We start from the raw sequence: 12567 nt of genomic DNA, 5'->3' as shown, positions 1-12567 counted from the left end.
ATTGAGCCATGCTGCCTCTATAGCTGTCCGTAATTGCGAAAATGATGCCGGTACAGAATTTTGTGCAAAAAAAAAAAAAAAAAAAAAAAAAAAAAGGTTCAAATAGCTCTATGCACTATGGGACTTAACATCTGAGGTCATCAGTCCCCTAGAACTGAGAACTACTTAAACCTAACTAACCTAAGGACATCACACACATCCATGTCCGAGGCAGGACTCGAAACTGCGACTGTACCAGCCGCGTGGTTCCGGACTGAAGCGCCTAGAACCGCTCGACCACAGCGGCCGGCGAATTTTGTGCACATGTTCCATAAATGTTCGATGGGATTCATGTCCGGCGATGTAGGTGGCCAAATAATTCGCTCTAATTGTCCAGAATGTTCTTGAAACCAATTGCAATTAACTGTGACGCGGTGAGATGGCACATTCTCATCCATAAAAATCCTCTCTTCACTCATAAAAATTCCATCGTTGTTTCGGAACGTTAAGTCTATGAATGGCTGCCAATCGTCTCCATTTAGCCGAACTTCACCATTTCCAGTCAATAATCAGTTCAGTTCGAGCAGACGACCCAGCCCATCCCATCCCATGTGAGCTCAGCCAACACCATTATCGAGCTAGCATCAGCTTACAAAGCGCCTTGTTGACAACTTGGGTCCATAACTAAGTAGGGTCTGTTCCACACTCGCAGCCTACAAACTGAAATCGGGATTCATCTGCCCGGACCACGGCTTTCCAGTCGTCTAGGATCTAACCGATTTGGTCTCGACCCCAGGCGTGGCGTTACAGGCGATGTCGTGCTGTTAGCAAAGGCACTCGAGTGGGCTGTCTGCTGCCATAGCCCATTAATGCCAATTTCGCAGCACTGCCCTAACGGATACGTTCGTCGTACGCCCCACATTGATTTCTGAGGTTATTTCATGCAGTACTACTTGTCTGTTTGGACTGGCAACTAACTCTACGCAATCACTGCTGCTCTCGGTCGTCAAGTGAAGACCACTGGCCACTACGTTGTCCGTGGTAAGAGGTAATGCCTGAAATCTGGTATTCTAGGTACACTCTTGACGCTGTAGATCTCGGAATATTGAATTCCCTAACGATTTCCGAACTCGAAAGTCCCATGCGTCTAGTCCAACTACCCCTCTGCGTTCGAAGTATGTTTATTCCCGTTGTGCGGCCGTGATCAGGTCGGAAAAAATGAAATGATCGTATGGCATCGTTGGCCGGGAGGCCCCATGCGGGGGAGTTCGGCCACCGTATTGCAAGTCCTTTTTAGTTGAAGCCACTTCAGCGACTTGTGAGTCAATGAGGATGAAATGATGATGGACACACGACACTCAGTCATCTCGAGGCAGAGAAAATCCCTGACCCCGCCGGAAGTCGAACCCGGGACCCCGTGGGGGGAAAGCGAGAACGCTACCGCAAGACCACGAGCTGCGGACATCGGGTCGCAAAGCTTTTCATATGAATCACCTGAGTACAAAGTCAGCTCCGCCAGTGCACTGTCTTGTACCTTGTGTACGCGACGCTACCGCCATCTGTATATGTGCATATCGCTGCCAGCCACTCGTCGTTGTGAAACGTCAGAAAAAAAAAAACTGTTGGTCAGAGATCGAAAGACGAAAGTCAGCAGGCAATACGTCACTGCCAAGTATATTTACTCTGTGGCAGAACTGAAATGTGGCGCAATCGGCCGAGTGAGGGTAATTGGGAGATTCTGGAAAAGCAACACTGAATCAAAACTGACGTCAAAGGGTGGCTGGGCGGTGTGCGGATCAGTGATGCATACACTGTGGCGCCCAGCGATACGATACGTAAACTGTCTACCATAGGTAAGGGATGACACAGTACATGGTCTCCTGTGCCTCTCTAGGAAGCCATAATGAATACCCATACTCTAATAACAGAGCATTAAGTGTGCTGAATCAATCATGGAGTGTGGAAAAATCGGTAAAGAAGATGGTCGAAGCGTTTGAGGTGTGATGTTTCTGAAAGATGCTGGAAGTTGAGTGTGCTAGTAAGTAATTATGAGGTTCTCTGTAAAATCGGTGGGAGGAGGAATGTGCTGTAAACACTGAGTAGAAGAAGGGATCGTACGGTAGGACATCTGTTGAGACGTCGGAAAACAACTTCCACGGTACTAGAGGGAGGGGTATGGGACAATTGAAAAAATGGCTCCATGCACTATGGGACTTAACATCTGAAGTCATCAGTTTCCTAGACTTAGAACTACTTAAACCTAACTAATCTAAGGACATCACACACATCCATGACCGAGGCAGGATTCGAACCAGCGACCGTAGCAGCAACGCGGTTCCGGGCTGAAGCGCCTAGAACCGCTCGGCCACAACGGCCGGCTACGGGACAATAAATCCAAGGAAAAAGACAGACTGGAATGCAGCCAACAAATAATCGAGAACGTTGGACGCATGTGACTAATCTGAGATGAAGAGAAAGTTGTGATGGGTCGTAGAGACCAGTCAGATGATGGACAATAACCAAATAACGTAGGAAATTGAGGGACTTGGGATGGGAAGAGTGAAGAGAGTAATGGGAGAAATTCCAATATCCGAGCACAGTGTAGGTTGTTGCAGTGGAATCTGCGATGTCAGACAATATTTGGCAGTTATGGAAGGTTTCATAGAACACAATCAATGGATGTTGTTCAGATTTTTATAGCATACGTATTATTTGGAAAAAAATCTAATATAGAGCTATCATTCTCATGCTTGCAGAGTGAGACCAATTGGCGATGGGTGGAAAAAAATCAATTTCGTGTAACTAATCGTAAATGTTTGAAAAATGTGATATCTTAGCTTCAAAGATATGCTTATAAATACTGTTTTATTCGACACCGGTATCGATCACCAGGTCATCTTCCGGTATCTTACAGTTATTTAACGGTTATTTACGGTTACTGCAGTGTCACGAAATAAGAACACCATCCTTCGCCATCTGTTTATCTTCCTGCGCCATCTGTTTATCTTCATCAAGAATTGGAAACGGGTTCCACCTTCCCGCCTGGAGGTACTCTGCATATTGGTAGAGAATATGACCGTAAGATTGCTAGGTTATTCTTTTAAAAAAAGAAAAATAAGGCGTGTTTTAGAACTGAAATACTGTTGCGGCGGAGGAATTTCTGTAGCTTCCCGTATTTGGCGATTGTGTGCCCTGGTCCGGTGAGGGATTACTCTGCTGGTCTCCCCCGCATACGGTTTAGCAGCTAAACCTCGGAGAATGCGGGAGTTTCCTCAAAGGCGGAGAAGAAATGCCGGCTGACAAAGCGCTGGTGGCGGGCTTCCGCCTCAATGAGCGGCCAGGAAGGGCGAGGCTGGGGAAGGGAAGGGAGGTGGAACTTGTGCGGCCTCGCAGGTAGCGCAGGCGCAGTGCGCGCTTTGTGCCCGTCCCGGCCGTTCGGCACGGCTTCCGCCGCCCATCTGCGCTCTGCAGGGAGCCGGCTACAAAGGTGCGTGTCCATCACCATCGCCCGCTAGGCCACTCCACGTAATACCACCTCCAGCTCGGCGCATACACGTCCAGTGGCCCGCTGCGGACCCAGGACCTTAGCTAGTGGAGGGCGGCGCGATGTGGGAGGGGGTTAACTCATATTAGTTTCGCGATATGTTGCAAGTAAATTCATTATACCCATTGTAGATGACGAACTTCAAATGAGATATAAATTTGCGGATTATGTAGGTACACTATGCAACCAGTCACTTTTCGAATTTGGTACGATTTATACACGGACTCAAATGGTTCAAATGGCTCTGAGCACTATGGGACTTAACGTCTGAGGTCATCAGTCCTCTAGAACTTAGAACTACTTAAACCTAACTAACCTAAGGGCATCACAAACATCCATACCCGAGGCAGGATTCGAACCTGCGGCCGTAGCGGTCGCGCGGTTCCAGACTGTTGCGCCTAGAACCGCTCGGCCACCATGGCCGGCGATGGAGCCTCTCCTGATCTGTAACGGCTGTAGCTGTAGCGGAATCTTCTTCATGGTGAATGTCACAGCCTGAACCTTTGCCGCGTCGAACTTGAGCCGCTATTTGGTGGCCCAGGCTCCCAGCTCATTTCAGTCCAGCTGCAGGCGTCGTAGTATCAGTTGCATGTTCATGCTTCATACAAGAAGTGCGGCCTGTTTACATATGAGGCTACCTTTACGAGTGGCGGTATCGTGAATCTTCACAATACTCGCCTGTGCACTATGGGAAATCCCCACGGTATGGTGGCAGCGAACACCAGTACCAGTTCAGCGTCAGGTTAGGGACGGTGATTACTGACCATTATCCCTTCACGGCGGAGCTAAAACACTGCTACAGACAGAATATTACAGAGCATTCCCACTTCCTTTGGTATGTTTTCATCACTGACGCCTAAAACCGTCAAGGATCTTTTTTCTCTACCTTGAAGTGGGTGTACCTCCTTTGGAACGCATTTCCAACCATATGGCCATCTGACCTCTTTTGCTCGTTATCCTCTCAGTGTTTCCTGCGGCTTATCCCCATTTAACAATTACAGTAAACACACACACACACACACACACACACACACACACACACACACACACACACACACACACACACACGAGGGCCAATAGCCTTGCTGCAGTGGTAACACTGGTTCCATCAGGTCACCGAAGTTAAGCGCTGTCAGGCTTGGCTAGGACTTGGATGGGTCACCGTCCGGGGCTGCCGAATGCTGTTGGTAATCGTGGTGCACTCAGCCCTTGTGAGGGCAACTGAGGAACTACTTGATTGAGAAGTAGGGGCACCCGTCACGAAAACTGACAACAGCCGCGAGAGTGGCGTGTTGACCACGTGCCGGTCCATATCCGCATCCGGTGACGTCAAGGGCTGAGGATGACATGGCGGCCTCTCGGTACCGTTGGGCCTTCACGTCTGGTTCGCCTATTTTTTGTGTCACAGAAATAATGCTTAGATAATTCATAGACGAATGCTGTTGATTCAAATACCATATACCTCAAGCTGATACTGAATCAGTCAATCTGACCAATTATTACCCTGCCTTTGTTAAATGAAGCAACCAAGAAGTCGGCGGATGTCAATGTAGCTTCGTACACATACACAACATCAGAGGATACCGGTATGTAAATGATTAGAGTTGCAATTCTCTGTCACAGGTAAAATGGTTATTCGTGTATAGTGCTATCACCGGGCTTGGTAGGGGATGGAATGGGCGTCGACAGCATCAGATGTCGAGTGAAGGACATGGAGATGCTGCGTGCTCTTGAGAGAAAGCATTATCAGCACCTGACAGTTTGTAGGAGCTTCATTGTGTGTGTCCATATGGTCGGAATATTGAATTCTGCAAGGTCTAGATTTGTTGGGTGTGCCTCTCTGAGACGCATTTCCGACCATATGTCCAATATAACTTCTTTGCAGCATATCATCTCATGGATTGTTTCTACGTGGGACAAGGGGATACCACATGTCATAGCACTCCGTCTTCAGGCCACGAGTGGCCTACCGGGACCATCCGACCTCCGTGTCATCCTTAGTGGAGGATACGGATAGGAGGGGCGTGGGGTCAGCACACTGCTCTCCCAGTCGTTATGACGGTATTCTTGACCGAAGCCGCAACTAATCGGTCGAGTAGCCCCTCAATTGGCATCACGAGGCTGAGTGCAGCCCGAAAAATGGCAACGGCGCATGGCGGCCTGGATGGTCACCCATCCAAGTGCCTACCACGCCGGACAGCGCTTAACTTCGGTGATCTCACGGGAACCGGTGCATCCACTGCGGCAAGGCCGTTGCCCTATCACATGTCATAGGAAAATCTTTTTCTGCATCGTGTTTTCATTACTTCCTGTAATTCTACACGCAGCAGATAAATACGAACGGACATGGAAAAGCAAGAAACTAAGCACAAAGATGGCAGCATTTTGGTGAGGGTGCGTCGTCGGCCAGAGGCAGGCTGGTGGGTGATATTGCAACAGCGGCGGACGCCTAGAGCTGTCATTAGGATTGGCCCGCAACAAGAACTTGTTTGGCCAGGACCGCAGGGCACCGGACGAGAAAAAGCTACGGAGGCGTGACCTCGGGTTTCTTTCCTCCGTAGGGCCGGTCCGAGCGCGCTGTGGGAACCGCCGCCGCCGCCGCCGCCGCCGCCGCCGCCGCTCAATAGCGCTCCGTGACAGCCATTGTGGCCCGCGTTTGTTCTCTCTGGCTGATCATCCGTCCGTCTGGCTGTCTGTCTGTACGGCTTATGTAAAGGCCCAAATCGCCGTTCTCTCGGGCCGTGCTGCCACACACCGGGCAGTAAATTGATACTGATTCATTCTTTGTTGGGATCGTTATATGCATCTCCTTACACTGACAATGCACCGTGTCGGATGGCTTCGGAGAGCGTCAGAAGGGGAGCACACCTGTACAGGTTTAGTGACTACTCTGTCGCAGATGCGCTGTTTGGCGAGACGTTTCAGTATCTCTTGGCCTACATCCACAACAAAGACTCGTCCTTCACCACCTAGACGCATCTGTAACTCAATAAATGATGCTGCATAATTCGCCAACACCTGCGCCCTGTTCCCTTCCTTCTGGGACACGCACAAGGGTCATTCAATAAACAAGACACCCCCGTTTTCCTCCAGCTGTTAATATTTACGCAAAAAAACGTCGTTATACAGGGTGAAAAGTTCAAAATGGTTCAAAAGGCTCTGAGCACTATGGGACTTAACGTCTGTGGTCATCAGTCCCCTAGAACTTAGATCTATTAAACCTAACTAACCTAAGGACATCACACACATCCATGCCCGAGGCAGGATTCGAACCTGCAACCGTAGCAGTCGCGCGGTTCCGGACTGAGCGCCTAGAACCGCTACACCACCGCGGCCGGCGAAAAGTATTTAAACCGACACACTCTGGGAGGTACTATGGGACATCAAAACAAATATTTTCCCCTAATGTCATTTTTTTCCTATGAGGAGTGTTTAAACCGGTAGAGCAAGATTTCTCTCGCGGCAAATTAATTAAACCGACAAACACTTTTCCATTTTTTATCATCAAGAGACAACACATTAACACAACCAAATTTCAATTACAGTAGATTTTCAAAAATGCCTCCATTGACACGTAAACAAAAGTAACACCGTCGGATCATGTTCTGTCTGATACGGGCAAAAAAAACCCGGAGTATCCTGAATTGTTCCTGCTGCTGCTACTATCCGGGCAACCTGATCCTCTTCTGATTCAACAGGAGTTGCGTAAACAAGGTTGCGCATCTCTCCCCACACAAAAAAGTGCAGAGGGGACATATCTGGGGATCGAGCAGGCCATGGTACAGGACCACCTCTGCCAATCCACGTTTTGGGAACCGTCGGTCCAGGAATCGACGCACACGACGACTGAAATGTGCCGGCGCGCCGTCAAGTTGGAACCACACGCGTTGTCTTGTAGGGAGCGGGACGTCTTCCAGCAATGCTGGCAATGCTCTGGCGAGAAAATTGTAATAGTGCCTGCGCTTTAATGGCCTAGGTAGCAGATACGGCCCAATTAAACAGGCCCCAACAACACCGACCCACACATTAACGAAGAACCGCACTTGATGAGCGCTAGTAACTGTGGCATGTGGGTTATCCTCACTTCAAACTTGCGAATAATGAATGTTGAAGACTCCATCACGCCCGCACGTTGCTTCATCGGTAAACAACACAGAGGATGGAAATGTAGGATGCATTTCACACTGTTCCCGGTACCACTGCGAAAACTGTGCTCTGCGTGGATAATAAACAGGTTACAGGTTGTGGACACGCTGTAAGTGAAGTGGACGTAACAATTGCTCTCGAAGGACTGTTCTTACATTCGTCTGATTCGTCCCCATGTTACGTGCAATTGCACGAATGCTGATTGAAGGATCCCGCTCCGCATGCTGCAAGACAGCTTCCTCAAATTGCAGAGTTCTTAGCGTGCAACGGCGTCCCTGTCCAGGTAATCTGCTAAATGACCCGGTCTCACACAGACGTTGGTACACAGCAGCAAAGGTCGTACGATGCGGGATACGGGGATTAGGATATTGTTGTTGATAAACCCGCTGTGCAGCTCGTCCGTTGTGGTGCGCTACGTAGTACGCACCAACCATATCAGTGTACTCACTCCAGGTGTATCGCTCCATTAGTAACCAGAGACAATGCACTACTACACTGGTGGTCAACAGTTGCCTACAACTGAAGACCGTAATACGGCCTCCACCGGTTTAAACAATCCTCACAGGAAAAAATGGCATTAGGGAAAAATATTTGTTTTTATGTCCCCTACAATCTCCCAGAGTTTGTCGGTTTCAATACTTTTCACCCTGTATAGGAAAACGTCCTTCTGGGTGACTCAAATCTGATGTTTCTTATGCATGCGTGTGAAGTTTCGAACAATTTCGACTGATGGAAGAGCTCTAGTGAACCATCAAAAGATCGTCTAGACAAGATACTCGATGTAAGTGACGTGCTGTGACTGAATTCTTGTTCGCTGAAAAAGAAACTATGGTGACCCTCCATAAACGCAGTGTCTGTTAATGGTGCAGTTCATAGGACTACATTCAGGCGATGGGTAAAGAGGGGTAGAGCGCCAGGAAGTGCAAAAACTCAGCTCCATGATCAGGAACCGCGGAGATGTCATTTATTCGTCCACACTAACGCACCTCAACAGTCGGCGCTATACACTTTGAAGATGGTGAGTGCGTAATCCATGCTGTGAAAACATCGCAAAGCGCAAAGGACAAGAGCTTTTACCAACAGGACAGGGACTGATGTTCTAACACAAAGCTGGTGTAGCCCTATAGATTGTGATGGAGATAAAGTAGAAAAACAGCAAATGTAAATAAAATGTTGACTGATGTAGTCACCAAATTCTAACTCTTGAGAAAAAATATGTTACGTGAAACATTTGCGGAGCATAATTTACTGAATGACCCTGGTATTAATCAAGTCGTGTCACGTGTTGTTAAGTATAACTTACTTGTGATCACACGTCGGCAAGAGTAACTGGATGCAACTAACGGTGAATGTGTTGTCTAGTATTTTGAACACAGCCAACTTATTGCCACCACAGAGCACAAGGATCGAGAGATGTGGATTTAGATGGGATAGTTATAATATTAGTTTTTTTATAGCTTTAGGTTTCATTGCAATAAACGAGGATATTTCCTTATCTCGTGGCTGTCATAAAAAGGTTACAAAACTTGAAACATTGTCGCGAATAAAACAGTAACCCGTATATACAATAAGTTTCCTTTAATTTACGTCTATGGTCACAAACTATTTGCTGACAGATTATCGGTTTCGGACTATAATGACCATCATCAGATCTGTTTTATAAAAACAAAGTCCTAATGTACTGAAGCCATAGTGGCATCGTCCAATGTTAAATGCAGAATCAGCACCAGCATCGTCAAATACATACAAATAACATCATATGCACGAGTCATGTTCTCAGTTGGTGCTACTGACAACACGACTCGTGCATATGATGTTATTTCTATATATTTGAATTATAAATATAAAGGAAACTTATAAAAAGGTTATACCATGGAACACAAATAACGCTGAAAACAGAAAATCTACCATCTGAAGAAATACACAAGATGTTTCACAATTCCTGTTACGGGTTTCTAAGGCTTGTAGAACTTACTTTAGTTTAGATAAGAAATTCATGTCTGGAAGTGCACCGTTTGGATATAAAATAAGTTTGAAGATAGGATCACTTTCAAGTCTCCCGCTTCACGTGCGACACTCGCCAGAACAACTTCCATCTTGCACAAGAGCTAGGCACAGATCGTAACGTCCTAAGGTCGATTACTTCGTGAAGGACCAGCCAAGGAAGCAGACGCTTACAGCATAGTACGAGTTCGTCATTGGTAAGGATCATTACGTCACATTGCTAGCTAAATGCCTACAGCTAAAGCAACAGTAATGATTTATTAATTCATTCTAGATTTAGGATAGCTAAGCTTGATTTTTAGTGGAATGTGTTGCTTGTTTTAGTGACGAAAACCGGCTTCTCAGGACGACGGAATAAACCCACAGTTAAAAACATGCCGTTGCTGTCTGCGTTAATTGATGAGCCCTGTCATCTGTTTGATGTAGTTAATGTATTTGGTTTTCGGGAAGTTGCTTTCGGTTCAGTTCGTTGCGCCACAGAAGCCAAAACAAGGTGATCGATGTCGTAGGAAGTACATGAGGCGGTGGACCTCGAGTCGTTACCTACCAAAATACCACGTGCAAGCGCAGAGCTCAGCGACGTTGTTATGTGCACGTGTCGCCTAATGCGAACACATCACCGTTCGATCGTGACGTTCCGTTGAGGACCAATGTGAATCGACCTTTTGTCTACGGGACTATCCTTTCCGTCTGATCACCTTTGAGTGTTACAGGCGGGCGAATGTCTCGCAACACTGCTGACATGGCTGCTTTCACGTTTAGTAATCAGAAAATGACATCAAGCCAGCACATCTTCAGTCAGCACTTTAAGCTACTGTCGCGCACCTGGCGGCAACTTTAGGAACCAATGTAGAGTTGAAACTTCCTGGCAGATTAAAACTGTGTGCCGGACCGAGACTCGAACTCGGGACCTTTGCCTTTCGCGGGCAAGTGCTCTACCGACTGATCTACCCAAGGACGACTCACGCCCCGTCCTTACAGCCTTACTTCTGCCAGTACCTCGTCTTCTACCTTCCAAACTTTACAGAAGCTCTCCTGCGAACCTCGCAGAACTGGCACTCCTGAAAGAAAGGATACTGCGAAGACATGGCTTACCCACAGCCTGAGGGATGTAGACTTGACTCTCGCATAAGCTGAGTAGGTTTTTTCCGTCTCATTCCACGCCATATTTTAGCCATTCATGCACAATTAACACAACATGCCATCTCCTGAACTAACTAAACGACAAAAGAGTAAAATATTGCTTTTCTTCTCGGTTGCGGATTATCATTTTCCTAATATAAAGGAGGAGTTTTCATGGCGAATTCAGAATCGCATTTTATCTGCTGTTCACAAAGGTACCATATACAGCAGGATTGCGCTATGAAATACCATGCTCTGTGAAGTGTTGGCAGAAGAGCCAACACCGTGTTGCTAGAGGAGGCCGAAATGCACGCTTTTAAGCTCACGCAGATTGGCGTGAGGTCAGGAACAAGGCAAAGTAATTATCCTATAAAGAAAAGAACGTAGTTCTTGGAATACTTAACTTTAATCCACAATTGGTGTACATCGCTCTTGACGGTACATGTTATAACCTCAATATAAACTGGTAATGGCGTCTTGCTAGGTCGTAGCAAATGACGTAGCTGAAGGCTATGCTAACTATCGTCTCGGCAAATGAGAGCGTATTTGTCAGTGAACCTTTCCTAGCAAAGTCGGCTGTACAACTGGGGCGAGTGCTAGAACGTCTCTCTAGACCTGCCGTGTAGCGGCGCTCGGTCTGCAATCACTGACAGTGGCGACACGCGGGTCCGACGTATACTAACGGACCGCGGCCGATTTAAAGGCTACCACCTACCAAGTGTGGTGTCTGGCGGTGACACCACTCTCTGTGTGTGTTAAATCATGTGGTCCTAAAAAGAATCTCGGCTGTTAGGCATTTTCACAAGTATTCCGGAAACAATTACTTCAGTTTTTATAAACAACAGCAACTGTGACATATTGTAACATGAAACTTACGAAATACGTGAGTTTTTCATATTTAGCTGTCACGAACAACAGTAACAGTGACATGAAACAAATTCCGTAACTTATACACGGCCAAGTCACATTTCTGTGATCACCGACTATGTTCGACGCCAACGTGCAATAACCACTCAACAGACTGCAGATGGCAGCACAAGCAGTGGAGGGCATATAAAACGTCTCGGCGGGACATGGAAAACACTGCTGTCGTTGTCGTAATGCGGAAACAGAGAGATTTATCTAACTACGAACAGTGTCTCCTCAACGACCGTTTAGCGAACGTTGCTGCGTAGGGGCCTCCGTTGCAGGATTCTTGTTCATGCACCTACGCTGACTGCTGTTCAGCCGGCCGTTGTGACCGAGTGGTTCTAGGCGCTACAGTCTGGAACCGCGCGACCGCTACGGTCACAGTTTCGAATCTTGCCTTGGGAATGGATGTGTGTGATGTTCTTAGGTTAGTTAGGTTTAAGTAGTTCTAAGTTCTAGGGGACTGATGACCTCAGAAGTTAAGTCCCATAGCGCTCAGAGCCATTTGACCGCTACTCATAGGTGAGGAATGTTGGAATTTGCACGCCAATACCGCAACTGGACGTGCATTGAGTGGCGAAAGGTGGCCTTTTCAGACGTTTTATACTCCATCGGACAGATGGCCATTGGCATGTACGACGTGAAACACCAAGAACGAAACACCCTGCAACAATCGTCGGAAGCGTGCAACCCGGAGTCGGGAGCGTTGTGGTCTGGGGAATGTTTTGGTGGCATTCACTGGACGATTCCGTCATTCTGGAAGGCACAGTGGGTCAACACAAGTATGCTCCTATCCTCGGGCACCGTACCTGCCGCTACATTTGACTTATTTTTTCCTCTGCACCATGGCATCCACCAGCAAG

General features: G+C 47.4%; 1 pseudogene; it reads right to left on the bottom strand.

Moving 5' to 3' along the window:
• Positions 1 to 5663: 5663 nt before the first annotated feature.
• On the bottom strand, positions 5664 to 5781 carry LOC126485521 (5S ribosomal RNA; annotated as a pseudogene).
• Positions 5782 to 12567: the final 6786 nt, after the last annotated feature.

The sequence above is a fragment of the Schistocerca serialis genome, chromosome 6 (genome assembly GCF_023864345.2).
Source record: "Schistocerca serialis cubense isolate TAMUIC-IGC-003099 chromosome 6, iqSchSeri2.2, whole genome shotgun sequence".
NCBI lineage: Eukaryota > Metazoa > Arthropoda > Insecta > Orthoptera > Acrididae > Schistocerca > Schistocerca serialis.
The sequence above is the reverse complement of the archived record's forward strand: the minus strand, read 5'-3'. Positions and strand labels throughout refer to the sequence as shown.